The following is a 13379-nucleotide window of genomic DNA, read 5'->3' as shown; positions in this document are numbered from 1 at the left end:
AGCCCCAGCTGTGGATGTTACAGGAAACGTCGGCCAACTCCTGGTTTGAACTTGCCTTACTCTTTCTCTTGTACTTAGTCTCACACGTTGGTTCTGTCTCTGTCTCTAGCCTGGTCTGTTTCCCTTACCTCACCACCAAATCTGCCCATTCCACACTTTTTATGTCTCCCTGAGCTTTAAACTTGCACATCTGGCTACACTTACTTGCAGGTTGGCCTTCAGCATCACTGGTCCAGCCCCTCCTTGCCCCACCCACCCACCTGTAGTCTTTTCCTTGTCTTGGTGACTCTCACTGAGGCCATTCTCAATCATTTTATCTCTGGTGCATTTTCTCCCTTCTAGAACTCTGCCATAGAGTCTTTCTTTCCACAGCCTTTCCTGCAAAGGATTTTGTAGGCTTGATCCCAATGACCCTTGGCCCCCATACCCTCTTTTCTCATCCTACAGGGGGCTCACCCGTGATGGAGACACATGGCCGTGTCCCTAGACAATGTGACCTTAACTCCTTTCTGCACTGGCCCACCTGAAACTCTCAGCTTCAGCCCGAAATTCTATGGGTTCCAAACATCTCTTCCTTTCTCTAAATATTTTAACACAGTTAATCAAAACAAAACTTTTTTAGTTGGTGCAGGTTTTTTTTTTTTTCCTATGGTAAACTATTTGGACGTTTTTGTCACAGTAGTTCTATTAAAGCCACATGGCAAAGACACATCTGTGACTAATGTTGTCAACATTCCTCCTGTCCCTCAAATATGTTTTTGTAAACAATATTTAATTTTCCATGGAAATGGATGAGATGGGAGGGTGTGGAGGACCAGGAATCAGAGCCACCTAGTGCTGGTGCCTCCCGCAATTCCCCAGTCCACTCCAGGACCAAGCGGTATGTTCGACTGGGTGGATCACATCCCTTTCTCCTTGCCCCTGCACACTCAGTATCAGGAGAGCTATGGAGAGACAGTGAAGGACTCAAATACAATTGCAGGGAAGAGAGAATAGGAGCGAGAGACCCCGATGATGATCCAGGGAGTGAAACGGAGCTTCTGGCATTTGACGTGGTGGGATTATGTCCTCAAGGATGTCTGCTGAGTTGCAATCCTCTTCATTACTCTTGCATTTAAAACAATTGCTTAAATAACAAGAAAAAATGATTATTATAAACTTCCCTAGACCAATATGAACAGAAATATGGCCCTAAGTTATGGAGACCTAACTTGGCCGTTTGACCACCAGTAATTATGGCCCCAGTTATATCGGTAAAGATGAACTCGTTTGGCCTCAATGCATTAGGACCCATACTCGCCAGGGGACTGGGCTGGACATTCCTCCCTCGCAAAGAGGCCACAGGAAGCTGAAACCTCAGTGAAGTCAGGGGGAGGACGTGATTCCATGAACATGCCTTGTGATCGCATGGCATGACGTATGGTGCAATGACAGCCAGACTACATGAATTTCTCCTCTCTGCATACACCACGTCCAAATTCTACTGCAACCCTGCTCTACCAAGTGGTCTGCTGTGTTGTCAATTCTGAAAATACCAAACATGCCATCGGTGATTCTGGGCGTTCTTGAACCTGTGGGCTCCCCTTCTGGGAGAAGAGCATTATTCAACCTTGAGAGGTGATGCACCGGTGTCTCTGGGAACTCGCAGCCCCTGCAGACACATGCGTCTGTGCACACGGTGTAACTTTTCTGCAAAAAACTACAATAAAGGACGCCTGGGTGGCTCGTTCGGTTAGGAATCCCACCCTTGATTTCAACTCGGGTCATGAGATCCAGGTCAAGGTGATGAGATCCAGCCCCACATCGGGGTCCGTGCTCAGTGCAGTCTGCTTGTCCCTCTCCCTCCCACTGTGTGTACTTTCTTTCTCTTTCTCTCTCAAATAAATAAATAAACTTTTAAATAAACTCTTTTTTTTAAATCTACAACAAAAGACCTAGGAGTGACCTAGATCCTGCCTTTTCACTGGTTATAAAAACCTACACTGGGTCCCCATGTCGAAATAAGGATGTGTACACCGATGGAGAGAGCACCATGCTCTGAAAGGACCCGTAAGCTCAGCCTAAGGGAAGCTTCAGTATCTGAGGTTTCTTATCTATACTTCTCAGATGACTCCAACTCTTCCAGAAAAGAGAGATAAAATGAGGAAATAAGCACTAAAATTTAGAGAAAGAAAGGAAAAAATGTCTGCATAATGTCTATCTGGATTGTGTGCAACTGTTGATAATAATCATGATGGCAGCTTAACCAAACAAATCCTAAACAGATTGGTTCCAGGCACCGTCTCCCTGTCCACTCCCACCCTCTTAAAATGGGCTTTTATTTTAATGTGTGTCGCCTCATGGTCAAAAGAGGGCTGCTCCCACTCCAGCCTTGGGACTGTGTTCCAGGCAAGAAAATAAAATGCAGTGGAAGAAGGGGGACAAAAATAAAAAGGAAAAGAAGAAAGGACAACATTTGCCAGAAATGCTTAGCTGACTTTTGCTCCTTTCTTATCCAAAATTCTGTCCTGCCGCCATCCATAGCTTCACTGTAAATTGGAAAAATTAGTATTTCAGCCAGATGTATGACAAAGCTGGCCACCTATTAATAAGGAAGAATGGGAGAATGGAAGTGGGGTAGAGAACTGGAGAGGTCTGCCACATATGTACAATTTCCAAGGGGAGCTCAGAGACAACATGTTTATCTGTAGCTATCTGCAGCTATTACATAGGAATTCTGATCACAGACTGTCTGGTTCCATGTGATATCAAACATCTAGCTGTATTAAAACCATCTGAAGCGCGTTCACATCCAACAGATGTTTGGCGTGTTGGAACCCCACTCTGCAAGCGCTGATTTTAACCCAGCCATCCTTCAAACAACGGCTCTCCGGGTTATTGAATTAAAATGAAGTACAAGGCTTGTCTTATATGAGAACCAGTGACTTGTGCCAAAACATGGAAAGAATGTATGGAATGATCTATGAAAGTAGAAAGAATGATTTTGTTTTATGTGTGATGGAGTAAGAATTGTTCTGATCTGGGTCCCAAAACTGAAATTTTTGCAAGTGGTAGGTTGATCCATTAATTATTTTTGAAACTCCAGGGTTCGTCATGCTCGCCTATCTCTACACATCTTGGGTTTGTAAATTGCCAAATCGGGAAGGAGAGGAGTTTCAGATACATATGGAAGCTGATTGAAAATCCAAGTTTTTTCCAAGGGTGAGGTTTGGCTGACTGGATTTGCTGTGCCTTTACAAAATTATTATTATTTTTTTTTTGCCCAGATTTAGTTGAGATCCTGGAATTCTGATTGCATCTGAAGTGCGCACAGCTGGCATTCATTTCCAGCTACCAAGTTAGGTAACACCCCTACCTGCTACCTTTCCTTCTAAGAGAACCGAAGCGTGTACATTGAAAAGAAACAACATTTTTTTAATGGGTTTGGGAGGAGAAACCCACTTTTATTGACCACCTACCATAAACCAGACCCAGTGTAAAAACTCTTTGCATATTTGCAAAGTGAAATGATAGCTCAGTTTGTGGGTCCTCTGGGAAGAGAACATTTCATGACAAAGTGAGCCATGCTTAAAAATTCTAAGTCAAGCCGAGAAGTTGAATTGCACAACAACCCAGCTGAATAGAACTTCCGTATTATCTCTGTGATGAAAAGAGGTCAACACGGTCCAATGAGCTCTGTGGCCAACCCAGTTCAGCTACTTCTCCTCAAGCCTTTCTGTTTTTTCCTCCTGGTGAATTTTATGAAGTTTCTTCTCCAGTTCCTTCCACTGATACAAACTGGAAAGATTTCGTATGTTGTCTTGTTGACAGATGGCGATTCCGCAGACGTGTATGTGGTGGGAGGGGTTCAATTTAATTTGATATTTGTAACTGTTTCTATCCATAATTATAAGATAAAGGTTTTGTCTCCATTTTAAATCCTCTACCCTAGAGGCACATAGATTGGAAAGTTTGACCATCAAGTTCAATAAAACTTTGTAGGGTACAGAAAATTCCTATGCAATAAGGTGTTCCATAGCTCAAAAGAGAAAGGAAAATTCCCCCAATTTAGTTTGCTGGTCTAGTAAAACCCTCGTAACAAAACCAGACCAGAGTAACTACAAGAGGAAGATTGTAAACTGCTTCACTTGCGACTATTAATATTCCAAATAAAATGCTATCGAACCATGCTAATCCAGTAGCAAATTAAAAATATTGCAAAGTGCCTCCCCGCCCCCGGAGTGAGTACAAGAGTGATTCAAAATTAGGAAACCTAGTAATGTAATTTAAATGTAAATTTACACATGAGAATTACATCAGACTTCTTCTCTTTGGGTCAGGAGAGAACAGGAACAGAAAGTTCATCGTCCAGCTGGGAAACTTAAGAAGGAAAGGCCAAAGACCAAGAAGCCAAGTTACTGATTTCATTTTTCACCCATGCAGGCAAAATTCTAAAAGATGAGTAACATCCAGTGTAGTCAAGCATGTGGGGAATGGGTGCCTTCGTATTCTAACGAGTGAGTGTTTATTGGTACAATCTTAATGGAAGGCAACGTAGCAGCTGCCTCTGAAAAGGGAAAATATATGTACCCTGTGGACCCAACAATCTGACTTAGGCAACTACCCTCAAAAATATTCACAGGATGAAGAGACTCTTAACCATAGAGAATAAATGGAGGGTTGCTAGAGGGGAGGGATGGAGGGATGGGGTAACCGGGGGATGGGTATGAAGGAGAGCCCGTGTGTGATGAGCGCTGGTGTTATGTAAGACTGATGACTCACTGACCTCTACCTCTGAAACTAATAATCCATTATATGTCAATTAATTGAATTTAAATTTAAAAAATTAAAAAACATTTGCATATGCGTGTAAATACATATAAAGATTCCTTATTTCTGTGGCAGGGAGAGCCAGACAAAAGCTGAATGTCCAACAATCAAGAAATTGTGATATAAATGTTGATGTTCTCTTAAAATAGAGTACTCCACAGTTACTAAATAAAGAGAGGTAGATTTATATGAATTGAAAATGGGACATTCGAGACATTTCATTGAGTGATTAAGAAGTTGCAAAGCAATATATATAAATAGTGGTCCCAAAGTTTTATAAATAAACCTCTCCTTGAGTGTACACACACACACACACACACACACACACACACACTTTAATAATGCTTACGTCTAGATGCAGTGGTGGGATTCATTGATTTAAACATGATATATTCGTGGATATAAATGGAAACGTTTACATTTTCCCTCTGTACTGACTGAATTGTATTGACACGGTACGCATACTATTGCAAAGTAAAACAAAATACTACAGATGGATGTAAACAGAATTTTCAGTGGGTGAGAAGGAACTGTTCTGGACAGGCTAAGAGAAGGTCATTGGAGGAAACACATGACTCAGTGCCTTGGGGAGTCACTTGGGGACTCACATGGGGCAAGAGACTCTGTCTCCACAGGAAAAGCAACCAGCTTCAGTGCCGTACAACTAACCCTCTTCTCTTCTCTGTGGGCAACAAAAAACATAGTGTGACTCCTTCTCAGGGACCCCAACAGGAAAAGTCAGTGCATAGGGAGAGCCCCGGTTTAAGAACCAGCACAGAGGCCCCCAGAGACATCATCTTCGGGCACCCATGGAAGCCTCCTTCAGAGACACTGGCTCTCCCCCAGCTACCAACCCTTGGGAAATGGGATGTCACTGTGACCTAGGCGGACTCTCTTGACGCTTTGGTTGCCAAGGTCAAGTGTGTCTCTGAGCGTATCTTTCAACCTCAATAGTACATTAAGCCAGACGGAAACATGCGGGTGACCCAGGGAAATTAACATTTTGTCATCCTTCAGAAATAAAGTTCTTTAAACATTTGTCTTATGTCCGTTTATTTAGGGTCTGAGCCCTGTAGGAGAAGGGTAGAGAAGTCCACAGACAGTCCGTAAGTAAGCTGCTGATTGTTCTCAATAGCTTAGTCCTGACTTCCGGTCCATCCGCCTTGTAAGACAATAGACTAACCCCCTCAGCGGCTCATGACACTATTTCTTCCCATGCTACTTGGTTCTCCTTTGCATGGACTCTGGGGAAATACAATTCTCCCCACCTGTGTCCCATGGCCCACGGTTGTGTTGATTTTCCGCAGCTTCAAGTGATGTGTACTTACTATGTGACAGTCTTCCGCAGGTGAGACATCCAGGCACAGCTTCACTGAGCTCCACTCTGGGGTTAAGCACGAGTCAGCAGGGACTGGGGTCCCCTCAGAGGCCGGACTGAAGAAAAAGCCACGTGGGACGTCCCCCAGGTTGTTGAAAGAATTCATGCCTGGCTGTCGGACTGAGGTCCCTGTTGGCTGGCTGGCTGTCGGACACAGGACTCTCTCATGTCCTAGAGGCCGCTTGTAGTTTTCAACCATGGGCCTGTCTTCGCAGCCCTTCTCACAGCACGGAGGCTTACTTATTTGGTGGTTCCAAAATAGGAAAAGAGAGTCTCTCTTGTGTATATGCTCACACAGGCACGCACACACGCGTACACACACACACACACACACACACACGGCAGCTTGACAGGTGAGAGGTCTTGTTACCTTTACCATAGTCTCTTGGTCTGAGGCGAGTCACGGCCCCCTGTCCCCAGCACTCAAGGGGAGGTGATCACAGACGTGAACAGAAACCCATCAGTAACGAGGCCCAGGTGAGGGTCTACCTTGGAGAGCCTTGGCACCCTTTAATAGATCAGGTCCTTTGAATCAATTACTGGTCTACTCCTTAGTCTGGATGACAAAGTCGGATGGAAATTATTCCCACTCCCTACACTCTCGACTCTTCGTTCATTCTTTGGAAGGTTAGTGTGTTTGCTTCAAATGAGAATGGGTTTCCAAGTCCTATGTCATGTGAGTGTTTTAGTAAAGACAAGCATTGGAGCATTGTTTCCTGACATTGTTTTTTTTTTTTTTTAAGATTTTATTTATTTATTTGACAGAGATCACAAGTAGGCAGAGAGGCAGGCAGAGAGAGGGGGAAGCAGGCTCCCCACTGAGCAGAGAGCCCGATGCTATGCGGGGCTTGATCCCAGGACCCTGAGATCGTGACCTGAGCCGAAGGCAGAGGCTTTAACCCACCGAGCCACCCAGGCACCCCCTGACTTTGTTTTTGAGCAATTGCTATTAATATTTATCTAAAAGTCAACTCTTTCCCCAGTTTCCATTGAAGGGTGAACCCCATTCATCTCTGTGGGCCTGACACCACTGTGAATGGGATCTCGATGCAGCGTGATGTGGTAAGCCATCCATTAGGCCTTAATTTTACCAAAACTCACAGGCTGCAAAGTATCCTGCTTCCATCTAGAGAAACAGCGGCAGCAGTGAACAATCCTGACAGTGATCCCTGGGGAAACGAAGGAGCACGCACCCTCGATATTGGCAACTGCTCAAGAAAAGTTTTCAAACGAGGAGGCATGATGACTCATGTTTCCACAAGTAAAAAGATCATTTCTTTCCACAGAAATAAAAAGGCACTTGGCTCTCAACAAAGATCAGGAGATTGAAATTGAAGAAAACAAAATGAATAAACATGGAAAGGATATCTGGGGTCAAAGAAGAATGAATCTATTCCCCAGTTCGCAAGTACCCTCGGAAAGAGAAACACGACACCTTCAGGAACAAATCTTATTTAGCCAAAGCAGGCAAAGGCTCAGCAGGGGAGCTTGTAGGGGACCTGTGATTAGCTTGGCATCACAAAGACCTCACCAGTGGGGCATTTCTTCATCTCTATGGAGCAGCAGCCTAAAATGGGGGGGTTGGCATGGCTCCCTCTCTCACTGGGACCTTGTCTCCCCTTGACCTTTGTCTCCAAGTATCTCACTTGTTGTGTGTGTGTTTTATGTCCTCTTACCCTAACGTCCACACCAGGCGTAGGGTGGCATCATATGGAGTCTTCCTCCCAGTGCTTCTGCCTAAAAGCTGAGTGAGTGTCCCCACACCCCAGGCAGGCCAGCTGCCCAGTTCCATTGCCATAGCACTTAACAGTGCTATTTGGTGACCTCAAGGATGTCCTGCTCCTGGTCCCATCTCTGCCAACCTACAGAGACAGTCACTTGAGGTCGGTAAACACATGATGCATACTGAAGAAATAAGAGTGCTGAACACCGGGGCACCTGGGGGGCTCAGTGGGTTAAGCCTCTGCCTTCGGCTCAGGTCGTGATCCCAGAGTCCTGGGATCGAGCCCTGCATCGGGCTCTCTGCTCAGTGGGGAGCCTCCTTCCCCCTCTTTCTCTGCCTGCCTCTCTGCCTACTTGTGATCTCTGTCAAATAAATAAATAAAATCTTTAAAAAAAAAAGGTGCTGAACATTGTTACAACAGTAATTGGCTTAAAAATTGAAAAACTCTTAGAAGAAGAAGAAAAAAAGGTAATTACAGTGAATTACTTAAATGCATCAATCTCAGTTACGAGAGCAAGTATACAGAAACAAAGAAATAAGTAAAAAAGAGGCGAAAAGAATCTAAACTACACAATGGCTAGACAAGAATTAATAAAACATAGATGAAAATCCACATTTTTTAAACCGACAACACACATTCTAATACGGGGTCTAGGGGTGCTTAAAGGTTCATTTTGGTCACAAAATAAATGTAACAAGTGAGAGAAGCAGAAATAATCAATATCACCTTCTTTGACAAAAAGTAATAAATAGTTGCTGTGAGTTACAAAAAATCAGACAAAAAAATAACTGGTATCATTTGCAAATTGAAAAGTTCTATGAAATAGGTTTCACCCTTTTTTTTCCTGATTTCTGGGAATCCATCAGATGCAAAATGAACCACTATTTTAGCATTTGTTTTTAGGATTTTCTGGGACATGTTCATTAATTATGTGTAGATGGGGGCCAGAAATTGATGATATATGCTTTTTGTGAGTTTCCATAAAAACTGACATTTGATCCGTTCTTTAGTTTTTGTAACTGTAGTTAAAATACACAAAACATAACCATTTATCATCGTAACTATTTTGAAGTGTATAATTCAGTAACCCTAAGCCCATCCACCTGTTGAGCAATCCTTCTCCAGAACACTTCTCATCCTGCAAAACCGGAACCTGCCCCCATCAAACACTAGCTTCGAACTCCCCTCTAACCACCCACCCCCACCCCCCACCCCAGCAAGCCCAGGCTACTTCCGGTCTCTGAATTTGACCCTGTAGGTACCTCAGTTATGAGGAATCATACACTAGTCGTCCCTTCTGGTTGGCTTATTTCACTTAGCCCACTGTCATCCTCGTTCATCAGGGGGATGTTAAGTACATTTGGGGACAACCTCGAGACAGTTGTTTTTCTTACATTATCTACTATCACATATTTATTAAAACACACCCTAAGAATTCGGCTTCTGCTTACGGATGAATCCCTTCTTGGTCACAATATTCTTTTAACACATTTTTGAGCCCAGTAAGTCTTGAATATCTACGAGTGCTATGAATTTGTTTTGCGACAGGTGTCTCTGCGTTGTTAGCTTCCGAAGGTACGGAGCTCACCACTACAGCACCGGCATTTTGGCTGTTGATCTGGCAGGTACTGTTACCACTGTTTGGTTTGCCTCCTACCTGCGTGGACGCCCACCATTTTTAACACTCTGGATGAGTTCACTCATTTTATATAATCTCTTCCTAGGACGTGTGTTATCCTTTTCCTGATGTGTTTATTTCCAGGTTCATCTGTATTAATTCCTTTGTTGTCTCTCCTCATGGATCTTTGATCATTCGCTTGCTTTTCTAGAGTGGATTTTCTTCATGGCAAATGATGAAAATCTTTAAGATTATTTCCTTCCGAGGACAGATTCGGCACGTTTCCATTGATTCTCACGGGCAATGTTCTAATTTTCATAATTACTTATTTTATCTGATTTCCTCCTTAACATACCATAATTCCTTGATTTTAAAAGGGCCATTTTCATAAAAAAATTAAACAAAAAATAATCAAAGGGCTGTTTTCTCATATTTTTTAACATTTTTTAGAATTCTTTCGTGACTTGAATGAAAAAGACCCAGGGCAAATATGAAGACTTAAATTAACATCTGTCCCATCTAACTGGTGGGTGCAAACATCTGTTAAATAATTTTTTGTGCATATTTGTACATTCAGAATGTCTTATAATAATTTAACAACAGCCTTAAAAAAAAAAGGTGAGACAGGGAAGGAAGTAGAGAAGGAAGAAAAACACTCGTCTCATCCAATCTACTCCTTCCACTGATGAAGTAACTGGGGTCATTTGAGAGGAAATTATGGGCCACAGAGCGGGAGCATTTTTAGGCAGGAGCTTGGGGAGCAAGCTGTGCACGGAGCGCATCCTGGCAAGGGAATGGCCTTGCCCAGGCTGGGGGAGAAGGAGGAGGGCTGCGTGGGGGCGCCCAGGTACCCTGCCAGGACCAGTCCCTGACATCGGTACAAAAATCTAAACACAGGCTTCCCGTGGTGTCTGGAACCTGCAGCATCATTCATTTCTTTGGATTGAAACGCTGGAAGATCCTAGGAGACTCATCAGGGGAAGCAGACATCTTCGCCTGGCATTGCCCATGAAGCTTGGCCGCCACTCATTTATTAGATGTGATCGCAGCTCACCTTTCGGAGCCCTGATTCAGTAGGACACGGAACGGTTAACTTTCGAGGACGGAATAATGGGTCAGAGAAGTCCACTCTGCACTAAGTATGCTGGCAGGACTGACTGCCGGGGGAGGCGGGGGGAGCAGGGCGTCAACGCCAGGACTTTGTCACATCCCTTGGTGGCTGGACTGGGACACAGCCCCAGCTATAGCCGCCCCCTTCGGGGTCAGACCTCACTACACACTGTGCTCCTGGCCAGCCTTGAACTATCTCCAAGCTCTCGTCCTGTTCTCCAAGTCTGCAGAAAACCCCTTCTGGACCAGAGGACGACATATGGACTTCCAAACTACCGAGCCAGAGGAAGCATTTAAAAAAACAAGTCGGTCATGAACCACGTGGCTGAACTGACACCCACGTGGTTTTGCCAATTTAATCTCTGGAAAGTAGTGATAAAACCAGAAGGTCCAGGATGAGAGACAGGCTCCAACCTCACCCTCTTAATTTGCTGAGGTTTGGGTTTTATTTTATTGTTTATTTTGCAACAGTAGAAATAAAAATTAACCATGATCAGAAATGTATATTTTTAAAATGACAAAATATTCAAATCGTGAGTCAACAAAAGGTTCAAAAAAATAAAATGACTGTAACGCAGCTGATGGTTTCTTTGGGGTGTGCAGCAGCTGATTCCTTGCCCCACAGGAATTCTCCAGGGGACGCTGATGTGCACAGAAATGACGGTGGAGTTTCGGTCTAGAGCACAGAGCTGGGGGTCTCAGTCCCTGTAAGAGCAGTAATTCTGTGTAACAACCACAAGGGTTTCGTTCTTGCTCATAGGTCGGTGGCATGGCCAGCGTGCCTCTCTTCCAAGTCGGAGGACAGGTTGAGAATTAGGCTCTCCACGGGTTCTCACTGTAGGGCAGGGGGAAGGAGCATCTCCTACCCTGGACGTACTGTCCTCATGGCAGAGAGCAGAGGTGTAAGAGGAGATACAGAAGACACCTGCGAGTCTCTGCCCACACCTGGCAATCGCCACACAGTTGCTTTCACACAGATCCCACTGGACACAGTCATACGGCCACACCAATGTCAGTGTAACTTCTACGGAAAGAGGGGTAGAGCACTGGCTGAACTAGACTGTCCACCTGCCGTGGTCTGAATGTTTGGGTCCTCTAAAATTCCTATGTTGAAACCTACCCCCCAAGGTGACAAAGGCCCCAAAGGACGGCCTTTGGGGCTGATTAACTCATGGGGATGGAGCCCTGGGGATGGGATTACGTCCTTATAAAAGAGCTCCCTTGCCTTTTCCACTGTGTGAGGATACAACTAGACATTGGTGAGCCAGGAGAAGGCTCTTGCCCAACGGTCTGGCACCCAGATCATGGACTTATGGGCTCCAGGACTGTGAGGAGGAAATCTCTGTGGCTTACAAGCCACCCAGCATGTGGTGTGTTGTTACAACAGCCCAAATGGATGAAGGCCTCGCCATTTCCCCCTTCCCCCCCATCCCCCCCTGCGGGCCTCTGATCGTCTCAGTCGAGTCCTAAGATCCAAGGAGCAGAGTTTGACAATGAGCAGTCCAATCCAACTCTCTTTCTTTTACAGATACTGGAAATGAGGTCAGGAATCATTCAGGGGGGACCGTAGGGCATCACACCACACACAGCATCAGCTTCCAAGGAACCCAACGCCAAGCTGTTTTGCTAACTTGTCTGGCGTTCAGTCCATCTGAAGAGAGCTGCCATTTGCTAACTGTTAATGCACCAAACTGATTAAATATATCTTTATATACTTAAACTCTGGAGACCAGGGCAAAATTTATAATCACAGAGGACGTACTGAGACTGTTAATTAGCCTGTGCGTGGAGAAGAGTCAGGCCACGCATTCACACCCACTGATTTCATCAATCTCGAAAGCACCTTGGCAAGGGTTTGCTGCCAACCCCAGTCACTGGACATGGTCTAAGGCCCCCCCCCTCAGGGCAGAAGATGGGATGAGAGTTTGGAAGGCAAGAGGGGTTTTGTTATTGGACTTGTTGTTGAATTTTTTTTTTTTTCAGGTCTTGTTTGTCTGAATCTGGAACATTTTCCGAATCAACACGAAAGAGCCCAGAGAGTAACTGAACTATACTAACGACACGTAATTCCCAACAAACTCAGGGAAGCCACAGACAAATAGATTGGAGGGAAAGATACAGCCAAGTCCGCATTTTTCAAAATTCCCAAAAGGGTATTTTTCCTTATGTTGTTAGCAAGCCCTTCTAGGAGATTCCCAGACCTTTCTTTCTACCATGAAAGGTCTTCACACAGCCTTAGATCTTAGAGAGATCTCAGAGAGATGGGCTTTCCTGACGCTCTAGCCCTTCCTTCTAGAAACGGAAGCGTTTCGAGGTCAGCGCCCCTCGCAGACTGGCTGAGGATTTCGGCAAGTCTTTGCCCTCTTCTGCTGTTGAGCGTCAGAAAGCGGCTGTCCCAGATTTGCTTGATTCTTGAGAAATGAGTCTCTGTGGTTTTCACAGAGAAATTTGGCTGGTGGTAGACGGATCGTTCTTTAGCTCATGTGAGCCCATCTTTCCGAGGATGGGAACATGGGCGCCTTCTCTCTTCTCTAGAGGTAGACGGCGCTGATTCCTACCCTCTGCCCGGATGTTGCTGTGGTCGGGAGAGCTTGGGAACAGGCGGGAGACAAGCTCGCAGCAGAGTGGAGGTGTGTGTCCACCCCTGAGTTACTGGAGAGACGGGAAGGGCAGGGGAGAGCACTCAGCAGAAGGCAGAACCAAGACAGGTGATTCTCCTGGCGTGGCAGCCTTTACCCCT

Source organism: Lontra canadensis, unplaced genomic scaffold (genome assembly GCF_010015895.1).
Source record: "Lontra canadensis isolate GAN:19392208 unplaced genomic scaffold, GSC_riverotter_1.0 scaffold94, whole genome shotgun sequence".
Taxonomy (NCBI): Eukaryota; Metazoa; Chordata; class Mammalia; order Carnivora; family Mustelidae; genus Lontra; species Lontra canadensis.
The sequence above is the reverse complement of the archived record's forward strand: the minus strand, read 5'-3'. Positions refer to the sequence as shown.